The sequence below is a fragment of the Heterocephalus glaber genome, unplaced genomic scaffold (assembly GCF_053883595.1).
Source record: "Heterocephalus glaber isolate CG9 unplaced genomic scaffold, H.glaber_assembly_v1.0 deba00001446, whole genome shotgun sequence".
NCBI classification, from domain to species: domain Eukaryota; kingdom Metazoa; phylum Chordata; class Mammalia; order Rodentia; family Bathyergidae; genus Heterocephalus; species Heterocephalus glaber.
The window spans coordinates 4,249,774-4,261,878 of NW_028258298.1; the positions used below are offsets into that span (position 1 = coordinate 4,249,774).

The 12,105-nt window shown below is 43.9% G+C and overlaps 1 protein-coding gene across 5 annotated transcripts in view; it reads right to left on the reverse strand.

The window, feature by feature from the left end:
* The window catches only part of Ntm (neurotrimin), a 981,237-nt gene that overhangs the window by 779,925 nt on the left and 189,207 nt on the right, over nucleotides 1-12,105 (reverse strand). Inside the window, exon 1 of one of the 5 annotated variants that reach the window (XM_013078814.3) lies at nucleotides 4,136-4,154. The exons of the other annotated variants lie outside the window; for them this stretch is intronic. The gene's annotated coding sequence lies outside the window, so the exon portion shown is untranslated. Of the gene's footprint in view, nucleotides 1-4,135; nucleotides 4,155-12,105 lie in introns of those variants that run through there. 5 annotated transcript variants of the gene reach the window in all.

Consider the following 12,105-nt stretch of genomic DNA (forward strand, 5'->3'; position numbering starts at 1 on the left):
ACCCGAGCCAGAGCAGCAAACCTTCACACTTTGCCCAATAATATTATCCTTTTAAGAGTTTTATTAATCCGTTTAAAGTTATGCTGCATTTGGCTAAGAGGTGCAAGGTGCCTTCCCCTGCTGACAAGATTGTCCTTGTGTTTCAGGAGTTGGCATAGTTGCCTCAATTAACAGAATGGCCAGGAAAAGAGGGTCAGCCTCAGAAAGGCTGCCTGTGTGAGGATCAGTGCAGCAATTGGGCTGCTGCATGCAGTGAGAACACATGTGCACACATGAACACACACAGGAGAAGGCAAGGACCCTAAGCTCCCTCCCTGAGAGCACAGCTTCAAGGGAGAATGAAGGAGCTCCTGATTTGTTTCTGTCTTTGCTGTTAAGGAATTTGTAATACATTCTGCAAGGAAGACGGATTAGCTTGCAAGGAGAGGTAAATGCAGCTGTCAATTTAGCAGCATCATTTGAGCTCAATCAGTGTGGCACTGGAGGAGTCCCCTAAATGTTTAATTTCTTCCAGCACTGTAAGCACGGTGATAGGTCTTATCAGGATTGTATTGACTACACAAAATGAGACATGGTGTGGAGCAGTTTTCTTGAAGGGAGAGACATGAAAAGCACACACCAGGAACCCATTTAACAGGTTTCTAATAATATCATCTCATACTGACACCACATTTTCATTCCCATTCACTTCCTCACATCCAATATATACATAGATTACTCATCCTTCCTTAAAATATAGCCCTGTCTGGCTTGAGGCCGAGGAGACTGCCGTTAGAGCAAAGGTGAGATTTCCTAATTTTGCAGATTGGGCAGCACAAAAATCAAGATCTTCCCTTGAGAATATTGATTAATAGACCAATTATTAAATTATAAGTATAGTTGTATTAAGGTCAGTGTGATTCTAGATAATTTCAGTAAGATGCATAGGCCTAGGTTTCCCCAAAGTCATGTGGCAGATTTTCCACAGGTTTCCTGATTTCTCAGGCATTTTTCTGGCACATATCCAAAATGAATCAAATGTGGGATTAATACTTGCTCTAAAAATGTGAAACATGGAAGCATTTAGTCGTTCACCAATCAAATATTTACTAAATACTAAGAGCCAGGCACTGCTATTAAGGCATTCCTAAGCCAGAAGGGGAGGAAGATGTGAACACAAAAATGGCCGACCCATTTTTTTTGACCATTTAGTGTGATGCTGGCAAATTGTATACCTAAAATGTACCAATAAAAGAACTTAAGAAAAAAAAAAGTGGCCGACCCAGCCTGGAGCACGCTAGGGAGGAGATGCCTCAGGGACAGTGGCACACAAAGGAAGAAGTGATCCCTCCCCCTTCTGAGAAAATGGGAAGCAGATCTGGAGGAAACTTCCCCAAGGAGAAAGTCGACCTGCACCAAAAACAGTGGCTGGGGCTTTCCAGGCAGAGAGGGGACTTAGTGCCAATTCAGATAGACACGTACAGGTAAAGGTACAGAAGAACGAGACAGGAGGTGTCCAGGAAAATGTTGATGTCACTGAGGCTGGAGATGGACCCTGAAGAGATGACCTAGCCATTCTGTAGGAGCACTGCTGTCTTGTTCAGAGAGGACAGCACTGGATGCAGTCAGCACAGCAACCATGGAGCCACTGGATGTCCCTTGGTCATGCAGAATAATTGTCACCTCACAGGCTGGCCATCGCATAAGGGAGGTGGCCACAGCATGTGAGGGTATGAGGTGGTGTGTGGCCTCCAACGCCAGACACTGTGATGAACACTGACAGGCACTCAGCACCCAGCCAAGGAAAGGATGCTGTGGCCTAGAGAGGCCCATGTGGAGAAGACCTGAAGGAAGTCAAGCATGTAGGAAGAAAACCATTGTGCATTAGTTTGTGTGACTGTGTGTGCATGTGTGCAAGAGTGTGAGTGTGTGACAGTGGGAGTATATATCCACATGTGTACCTGTGTTATGTGTGTTAAGAATATTCTCGGGAGGAGCCAGGCCTCCCTGCTCTGGGAGAAAAATGTACATTAAAAGCCTATGCTGTTAAGAGACTTGATCACATCTCAGGGGTTCTGACCACAAAATAAATCAAAAAGAACAAGGAAGAAAATGTAAAGGGCACAAAGAAACTCTTAGAGGGGTGGACATATTGAGTGTAGTGATAATAACAAGAATAGTATATGTGTGTATATATATATATATATATATGTATGTTCAAATTCACCAAATTGTATACATTAACTATGTGCAGCTTTTTTGCATGTCAGCGATATTCCACGAAGCTACCACAAAAAAGAGTTCCAAGAGACGACCCCTCTTTCTCTGCCCCCATCCCACACACACCATGTGAGCACACAGCAAGGAAGGGCCCCCCGGAGGCCAGCATGAGAGCCCTCACCAGTGCCCAGCCAGGCTGGCACTGACTCCCAGCCTCCAGGACTGGGGAAAGTGAATATCTGTAGTAAACACTAACTAACCAGCTAACCAACTAACTAAGGTGGGAATGGCCTAGGGACTGGCTGCATCAGGAAGAACGAAATGGAGAGCAAACAGCTAGGTTTCTCCTCAGTGAGACAGAGTCGACACTGCATCCCTCATACAAGGAGCACTTGCAGGAAACAAGGGACCTCAATTACTGACTGTGGAGCCCTCTTCCAAAATGTCTGTTCTGCTGAAGGACAGATATGCAGTTACAGAAACAAAGGCTAATTGCACTCTCCAGGTACCTGAGGCTGCAGGGCCCTGGAAAGCTGGGGAGCAGGGATGTCTGTGCCCTCCCTAATGCATGTGCCCTGGCAGACTGTTTTAAGAAGCGGGGAAGCAGCACTGGGAGTTTGCTTTAGGGCCAGTAACTTGGGGAGCCAGGTAACTCATTAGGACTCGTGGACAGGACAGCCGGAGGGACCCAAACGGCCACTGCCTTGCACTATTTTTATTCCCTTGGAAAACACAGGCCACTGTCTTAGGAGACAGAGTTGATTTGACATAGTAAATTAGTCTGATGCTTTTAATAGAGAAGGTAGTCAGTTATTTGAAATCAACCCAAAGGTATTATATTAAGTCTTTTTTTTTTTTAAAAAAAAGTGGGCATTTGGCTTCTATGTGGAGCCAAACCAAGGTCCAAAGCGGGAGGGAAGGCTGCTATAAAAGGGGAATCTGTATACTCCACAGCCTGGGGCGGAGGGGTGGCGCAAAAATCATTCAGCTGGGAGTCTTGCCCTGGCCCAACCAGGCTGATTCACAGTGACCTCCTTGGGGTTTGTGGGGCGGGGAGGGAGACTGTGAAGAAAGAGGAGTGGGGAGGGGCAAAGAGCAGATGGCCAGGGAAGCTCTGAAATAGGAAATTTTTTCTTACAACCTTCCCCAGAGAGGGGCCTCTGGAACTTCCATTTAGACAAATGCTGTCCTTGACAAATGACAATTTTTCCCCAGTACCCAGTAAATTACTTGAAGTTAAGTTTAATATTTTTTTTCCTTCAGAAAAGAAATAATCATTAGCCTTGGAAGCAAAATTGGAGTTAAGGCGGCAGTGATATAATAATAATAATTTGCACTCACATGGATTCTTTCAAGCAAAGGTCTCCGAAGCTTTGCCAAACATTAATTAATTAAGCCTCGCAGGTCCCCCCAGGAGGCAGGTAGCTATTATCTCAGCCTTCCAGATGTGGAAACTGAGTCTCAAGGAGGTGAAAGTGATTTGCCCGAGGTCACTGTGGGAATGAGAAGCTGAACAGAGATTGAAATTACTGAACTTGTGCCAAAGGGCAGGCAAGGCAGCTGGCTTCAGCTTCTGGGGTAGGGGGGTTACTGTGGGGACTGAGCTGGGGAGGCCTAATGCATATGCAGAGCCCAGAGAATTGCAGTCCACAGAACACTTGGAGATGGCAGGGAGGGGCTATCTCTTTCCATTTGCAAGGTCAAAGCTGCCTGGGACTCAGTAGAGCTCTGCTGAACTCTGGAAATGAACAGGGAGTGGTTAGGGAAGATGTGATTCCATCATATTCTGGGGAGAAAGCACCAGGTTGACTTCATGGGATTATTTATGTCTTCATGTTAAGTTTCTGCACAGACTAAAATGAAGAAGCACAAAGGAATGGGATGAAGGTAAATTTTAGGCAAGGAAAGAAGGGATTCAGAAGGGTCCCCTGTGTACCTGCTGACTGTGCTGATTTCATCCACCGCGATTCTCCTGTTCTCCCTGGGCTCTGAGGGCCTCACGGGAGCATGGCGGGAAGGGCGATCTGCAGGGAAGCAGCGGGAGAGTCTCCCTTCCACTCCATGGCTGGTTTAGCAGCTGACAAATACCATGGAGAACGCTCCGCCCTCCCCACCCTCCCACCCTGGGTGCTGCTGACACATATTTTGATATTTCCTCATGAGATTATCCTTCACATAATGAATTTGATTCTCCATTCGTTCTCTCCTCCCCTTACAACTCTGCGGCTTCTGCGGGTTTATCTGCCGCAAGATGAATCGCCCAGAGACTCCTGGTGCATCTTTCTTTACACTTCACCTCCCCCGCTGCGGAAGAGAAATAGACTTTCCCCTCATCCATCACAAGTCAGTGTGACAGGGCTGTCGTTCCCCAGACCTGACCCACTACATCTCCCCTCTCTCTGTTCGCTCCAGTGCCACCCCCCCCCCCACTTCCGCCGGATCACTGGGGACCTTCAGAGAAGATTTCAAATTGTAGTCGAACCAGAGCTCAAAAATAAAATGAAATAAATAAAATTTTAAAAATAATAAGAAAGAGAAAAATGAATTTTAAAAGTAACACAAGAGAGTCATTTCAGATTTCTTGACTCCAAGGACTTTTCTATTTAAATAGTATATTGTGAAATTTAATAAATCCAGTCTTTTTCCTGACATGTTATTGATCTTCAAACTTCCCCAGAGGGCAAAGGGTAAATCCTATTTGCTTGATTTCACAGGTTGGGAAAATGAAAGAAAAGGAGGGGAAGATGGAAGGCTATAATAGGAGGCCTAAGGAATTAGGCCTTCCAGGGCCAGGAGAGAGATAGTGAAGGACAGTGTGTGGCTGTCCTCTGTGTGATGGGAACAATGAATGTAAGGAGAATACTGACAAATTGTCCCATCACTTCACCGCCTGTTGGTCCCCCGATGGGGACCAGCTGAATAAAAATAGATTCCAATTTTAACATAGGAAAAATCCACTTGTAATGTGAAATGAAAGTTCACAGGACCAGCAGAGAGGAAACCTAGGTTTCAGATCAAGCTGGATGAAAACAACTGACATAAACTTGGATGTTTCTTTGGCCTTTGATCTCTAAAATAGAGAGTTCATCTAGAAAATTGCTAAAACCTATCCTAATCCTAAGGCTCTTTGATTTTTATTATTAGCAGGATTTGGGATATTAAAAGTTTTTAAGGGAGATTAAGAGAGGTTGTCATATTGAACACTTTAAAATCAAAAGAAGCATTCATCATGGAAAGATTTTGATGAGGGACTCTTACAATCCCTGCCATACTCAGGATGTAGTTGCCTGGTCCAGCTAGTGGCCGTTCCCTTGAACTAGGCAGTGTTCAGTCTTTTTTGCCTGGACAGGGCAGAAGAAGAGTCTTCTCCACTTCCCCAGACCTGAGGCTGACCAATGGGGAGATCTATCCATTCATCAACACTGTGGAATCCAGCCACGGATGCTAAGGGGCCTCTGCCAAGTGAGACCTGGCTTCGAAGCTGGGCTGCCATGGATGGATTCCCTGCATGGGTGGGGTTGCAGAGCGATCCAGGGTGTGTGATTAAGTGAGTGATCACCGAGTTTGTGCCTGGCTTGTTCCACCATGCGTCCCGAGAGGCCCATCCACTGCACTTCACTTTCTTCATCATGGACGACAGGGGCACGAGGAACCTTTGCTTCCAAATGCTATTGGAAGATTTAATTAAGCATCATTTGAAATTTTTGAATGGAAATTGCCACGTTAGTCATGATTATTACCCATTTTCTTTAAACATAGGGCCAACTCGTAAGCTGTTAGGCACATGCATGGAAATTGCAAAAATATTCAAATATCCATTATCTGGGACTCTGTTTGCCAAGCATCCTATCTAATCAGGGGAAGCCTGCTGGAACAGATGGGCCTTACTTTCAGCCCTTCTAAGCCAGACAACCTGGATATGTTGGGACCGAGTGAATCTGAGTGCCAAATGTTGCGGCCACTGCAAAAAACTCACTTCTATTCAGCAAGAGCTTTTTCTCTTCAAAGACCCCATTGTCCCACCTATGCTCATCTCTGACTTCAGAGACAAAGCACTAAGACAGTAAGCCTTGTCTTTCTTGCCATACAGGCTCATTGTGGAACAGCCAGGAATCCTGCCCAAAGCTATTTCCAGGGGATGGGAAGTGTTCACAGAGGGACAAAGGAAGATGGAGCCCACCTCCAGGAGGGGCTGTTCAAAGCTGTTAATGCAGGTGCTTCGGTGTGCAAAAAGGGCCTTCATTTCAACTTCATATTTATGAGTAGTTTACAGAAAGATTTGGAGTCAAAGGAAACAAATTTGGTAAACACAGTAAGTAATAGATTTAACAAATATAGCTAAGGATAAAGGACTAATTTACATTTAATGAGACAGCCATTGTTTATTAAATATGAAATGGTTGTGTTTGTGAAGATGGCCTTAAAGGTTCTTCAGGAAGAATACATTAAGCCTTGAATATAGTGTTTTCATATTCAAAGGATGTGACTGGAGGAGTGGGGGAAGGGAGCAGCCCACAGAATGAATAAAGAATGTAGGAAGCTGATAACTTCACCCGGAATTTAGGGCACTGGACAAAAATGTAATGGAAAATAAATTCCACAAAAGGTTCTTTTCCATGGGTGTTATACCGCAGGCTGACCCCGCAGTATCGATTTTTTTAAAAATAGTATATGATTACTAGAGAATTGATGGCATGTTGGAACATATATTCTGGCCTTGACCTTGTAGAAAGGATTTTTGAATCAAAATTTCTTCGAATATGTTTACAACTATGTGGAGCTATGCTTGCTGCAGCTGTTCCTATAATTTCTAAGTGAGGAAAAAGTGGTGTTTTCCATGTAGAAAACTGAAAACCTCCCTAGCCTCCCATAAAAGCTAAGACCAAAAAAAGGTGTGAGAATCGGAGGTCCCTTCTATCTCCCGGTTGGAAAGAACAGCAGAATCACAGGGTAGGCATGTGGTGCAGAAATTGTGCTTTTATACCAGCCCTATTTTATTCTCTGTATTGAGACAGTCTCATTAGGTTGCTTACTTGCATAGGATGGGCTTAAACTTGTGAGCTTCCTGCCTCAGCCTCCCAGACTTTTGATTTTACAGGCATGCTCCACTACTCCAGATTCACTGCATGTCTTAAATAGCAACAGAGTTAGAAAAGCTGAACTTGAACCCTGGACTGTCACTAGCTGAATATGGCAGAAAGTGCTGTTTTTCATCAATACACCTTCCTGTTAGAACACCTGGAGATTGCGTTTCTCAGCCACCTTTGCAGTTACCTCGACCAGGCAATTCTATTCTAGGTAATTATATGAAATATAAAGTGATGTTTATGCTTCCAGATCAAGTTTTAAGAAAGAATGGATACATTATTCTCTTGTTCTCTTATTCTCTGTTGTCTGGATCATAAATGTAGTGGTGAAGCCTAAAGCAGCCACTTTGTAACTAGAGTTAAAAGTTATAGTGATGAAAGGCACTCCACCAGCCCTAAACTTTATTTTCTGGAATGAGAAATGCATTTCTGCCCTGATTAAGGCCCCATATTTGGGATGGCCTCAGCCTGCGCCTTGACTTCTACAGAATTCTGTTTGAACAGCCTTTGAAATTAAGACATTACTGTGAGCATTTTGCCTCTGTTTTAAACCCAAACTTCTGAAGGATTGGGACCATATCAAATAAATTTGAGACTGTGAAGTGACTGGGATCCATGGATATTAAGACTATGAATAGGAAAAAAAGAAAAGAAGCAAAGCAGAATCTTAAAATATAAAAGAAGAAGGCAGTTTGTCACTTTATCAGAGAAGTGTCAAGAAACAATGGATTGAAACTCCAGCGGTGTTAGGGTTTTTCCCAGTGGTGATGCTGGAACCCAGAGCCTGTGTGTGTTGAGCAAGTGCCCGGCCCTGACCTGTACCCCCATGGAGACCGAGAACACAGTGACTCACAGGGATCCAAGCAGGGGAGGGACACCGCCCCTTCTTCTTGGACTGACTTCTGCCTTCTTAAAGACATGCAACTTTGTCCAGCTACCTTGGTAGAACTTTCCTGGCTTTTAGAATAAAGAACAAATTGCTTGGATTATTAGGATATTACCTTCGCCATTAGCAAACAATATCCTAAAATTCTCAGTAATTTTTTGGGCATACACATACAAAGTGAAGGCGTCCTGACATAATTTAGGAATAAAAGGGACTTGAACTCTAGGTAAAAGAGAAGAGGCAGCTGAGACTTCTGGAATAATAAAATTAGCAGGACTGTTACATAAAACTCAGGATTAGGGAAAGGGCCTCTCTGCCTGTCCTTTGGTTCCAAGATGGTGCAAATAGTCCTAGGCTGCTGGATGTTGAGGATATTTCCAGATCTACGTGCCTTATACCAAGCAAGGTGGCGATGTCAAATGTGCAGATGGCCCCTCAAAGTCAGGGGCTGTAGGACCAGTGCTGTGGAGAGCCAGGGGCAGAAGGACTGCGGGAGGGAGGAAGGTCTCTGTGGTTTAAGCCCAGCCACAGGGTGACCTCTGGGTCCCTGGAAGACAGTGCCTGAGTTCAAATGAATGGATGCAGACTTAGAATCTCAGCATATGAGGTTCTCAGCCTGTTCCTTGGGTGGCTGCTGTGTATGTCAGTACTCAGCAGTATGTTTCAGTGGAAGTCAGCAGGGGCCCCAGGGTGTCATGAGTAGGTAGCTTTTTTCTATGCAGGGGTCTTGATATAGAATCCCTAGATAGCTGCAGCGATGCTACCCTCCACAGCTCACCTGTGTGCTGCAAGATGAGTTGTGTGGTGGACTCTGGGGCTCGGCTTTTCTCACATTCCAGTCTTAAGCTGACGTTTAGCACTTCGAAGAGATATGGGCCTGATAGACCCCTGCTCACTGCCCATTCCCTCCCCACCTCCTCTTCCCCTTCCAATGAACCCCATCATCAACAAGAAGCATCTGATTGCATAAGGATCACAAAGATCAACAACAGGGTCTCCACACTCAGGGAGCTGGCAGTCAAAAGCAAGGACAAATGTGTTTCTTCTACATGCCATGTAGTAGAGCTGATAAAGCACAGTCAAGTTAATTTTAGAATGGGTTTGCAGATTTGAAATAAAATAAATTTTTATAGCTGCTCCTTAACTCATGCTGGGGTTACATCCTGATAAACCCAATGCAAATTAAATATATTATTAATTCCTAAATGTCAGATTCAAAATTCATTTATCTACCGAGCACCATAACTTAGCTTTAAACACTCTCAGAACACATGGGGTAAAAATCATTTAACTCAAAGCTTATTTTATCACAAAGCATTGAATATCTTTCAATTTATTGAAAACTGAAAGTGAAAAACAGAATAACTGAGTAAATCTTTCCCCCTTCCTAAAGTTGAGTAATCCTTAACTGAAGCCATGCCTAAGTGGGGCCTGTGTGCTGGTTTTAATTCAAGAAAACTAGTTTGCTGGCAGAAGAGGGCTTTATGAGCATTTAAAGTCTGGAAGATCCTGACACTGTAATTGAGTCATGATAACAGAAAGCCCGGATCTGCTTCACATCTGGAATAATGGATTCTTGTCTTCATCTCTGCTTTAAAACGAGGAGCTGGAAATGTGAAAGTTGAAGTGCCTTCCATAGTTAGGAGTCAATGACAAGGTGAGGTAGCGATCATTGTTCTCTGCATCTTGCTCTGCTTTTCTTCATTTTGAGTTCCAGTACCCAATTGCAGCACAGCCTGTTACAGCAGAGCAGGCCCCGGCCACAGAGGAATTAGCAACAACCTCAGTTACTCTGTCTCAAGCTTCCCTTCTTCCTTCTTCCCTAGGATAAGTGCCTCAGCCCAGGAGATAAGATTCATCTACATGTTTCCTTCAAAACCCAGTAATGAGCCGCCCCTGCCTGTCATGGAACACTGATGTCTAAAAACTGTAAGTCACAAATCACCTGGAATTACCTTTTGCAGCCATACATGTCACACATGTGAATACATGTACATGCATATGTACATTTGCAGTCATACATGTAAATACACAGGTGTATGGACACCAAGATGGGATGTATGCTTTCCTAACCTTAGTCCCAGAGTAGAGTAAGTAACAACTGCTAACATTTACAACATAGTCTTCTAAGATGTGTTTCTTCAGTTAATCATCAAAACTTTCTCTGTGTGATAGGTACTACTTTTATGGTCTTTTTATAGAGTAGGATATTGTGGTACAGAAAATTCAAAGAATTTACCTGAGAAATCATAACTTGTAGGTGGCAGAACCTGCTTTAAGCTCAGATACTTGACTTATCCACTATTAAATAATTTCTTACAAGAATATAATGTGAAAGTTTAAATTTTAATACTCTGCTTTTAATGTATTTTCTACAAAAGTTGTTCTCCCAAATTTATAATCATTGGCAGTGCTCTGTCCACTGGCTTCCTTCTGTTTGGGAAACGGGACAGAAGGTGCTTGGATTGGGCTCATCCTCGACATGGGAAGGTCACTTAGGCTTGGATGAGATGTTGGTGTCAGAAGCATACTGGTTTCAAATCTTGCCATTTACTATCGTTTTCAGCCTTGTTCCAATCTTCCATTTCTGTTTGAACTCAGCTCCAAGACAATTCTCAGAACATTAACTGTTCACAAGACACCAAATGAACATTTCCTGGCACATGGAAGAGATTTTTCCCTTTGACTCCATTCCTTGGTGGATGCTCCCTTCCTCTGGAGGTGCCAGTGCAGAATTGGAGGCCACCAGACATAACCAAAGGAGACCATTTGCTGTAATGTAACACAACACTTCCTTGCTCACCACCTCTGGGGCTGTGTTGGGGTTCCATGTGCACTGTCACTCCTCAGCATTTTAAATTTTTCCATTAAGGCAATTCCTTAGGGCAGGTAGCTGCCCTGAGGAAGAGATATTATCAGAAAAAATGTGTTCTGTGCCCCATGGGGTTTCACCCTCCTGGAGGACAATTCTGACAAAGAAAAGAGAAGGAGGAGCACTGGCCTTTCCTGTATGGGCAAGAGCTAGAAACGTTCCTCTCCCCAGACACCCTCTGAAAATAGAAGCTGCCAATTGATCTGGGACCAATGGGTAGATGTGAAGAAAGAGACTAAAGAAATGTTCCCTGTGCTTCACTCACTCCTAATCCATCCATGATTGTATATGCCACAAGCTGCAGGTGTAGAGATTGTGTAGGAAATTCAGGACTATCAGTTAATTCTCCTGCAGTGAGAGCATCTGCTCTCCCTCCAACCCATCATCAAGAAAAGAGCTGGGAACTTCTGATGGGCTCCAAAACTCTTACATTTAGAAGATTCCCTGCAGTATGGATTTAATCCTGAGGACCAAATGGCCACACTATCTAATGGACTTCTGGTCAGGTTTCCCCTAAGAACCCCTTAAGGACCAACCCAAAATAGAACAAACCAAAGTGGCACAAGGTACAAATCTACCTTGACTACAGATTGGGAGCAGTGCTTGTATTTATGTTATATTGATTATGTGTATGAAATTAACTGTGTTTAACACATGTCGGTGACTTAGAAAATGCATGAGTTCTTTAAAAGAGCAGAATTCTTGTTATGCTGGTCACCCTGAGGCACCTTGTGTGGTTTAATTAGAAAAGACAGCCAAGACACAAACCCTGCTATCAACAGTTTCCCTTCCCCAATCATGTGGAGACCCCAGAGACTGCCCTACAGAGGGCAAAGCAAAGCACCCCCAAGCGGTCATTGAGTTTCTCTGAGAAATACATGGTGGGGATCCAGAGGATCACACCAGCCTTTGTTTTAACATAACTGTTCTTGGTGTATAGCAAAGTACTGTTAATGCATAGTTTAACTCCTGGGGATCTTTTGCTCCTCACTTGTGAATTATGTGAGAAAGCACAGGCTAAAGCAGCAGCAGCAGCAAAACCACCACCAACAGTAACAAAA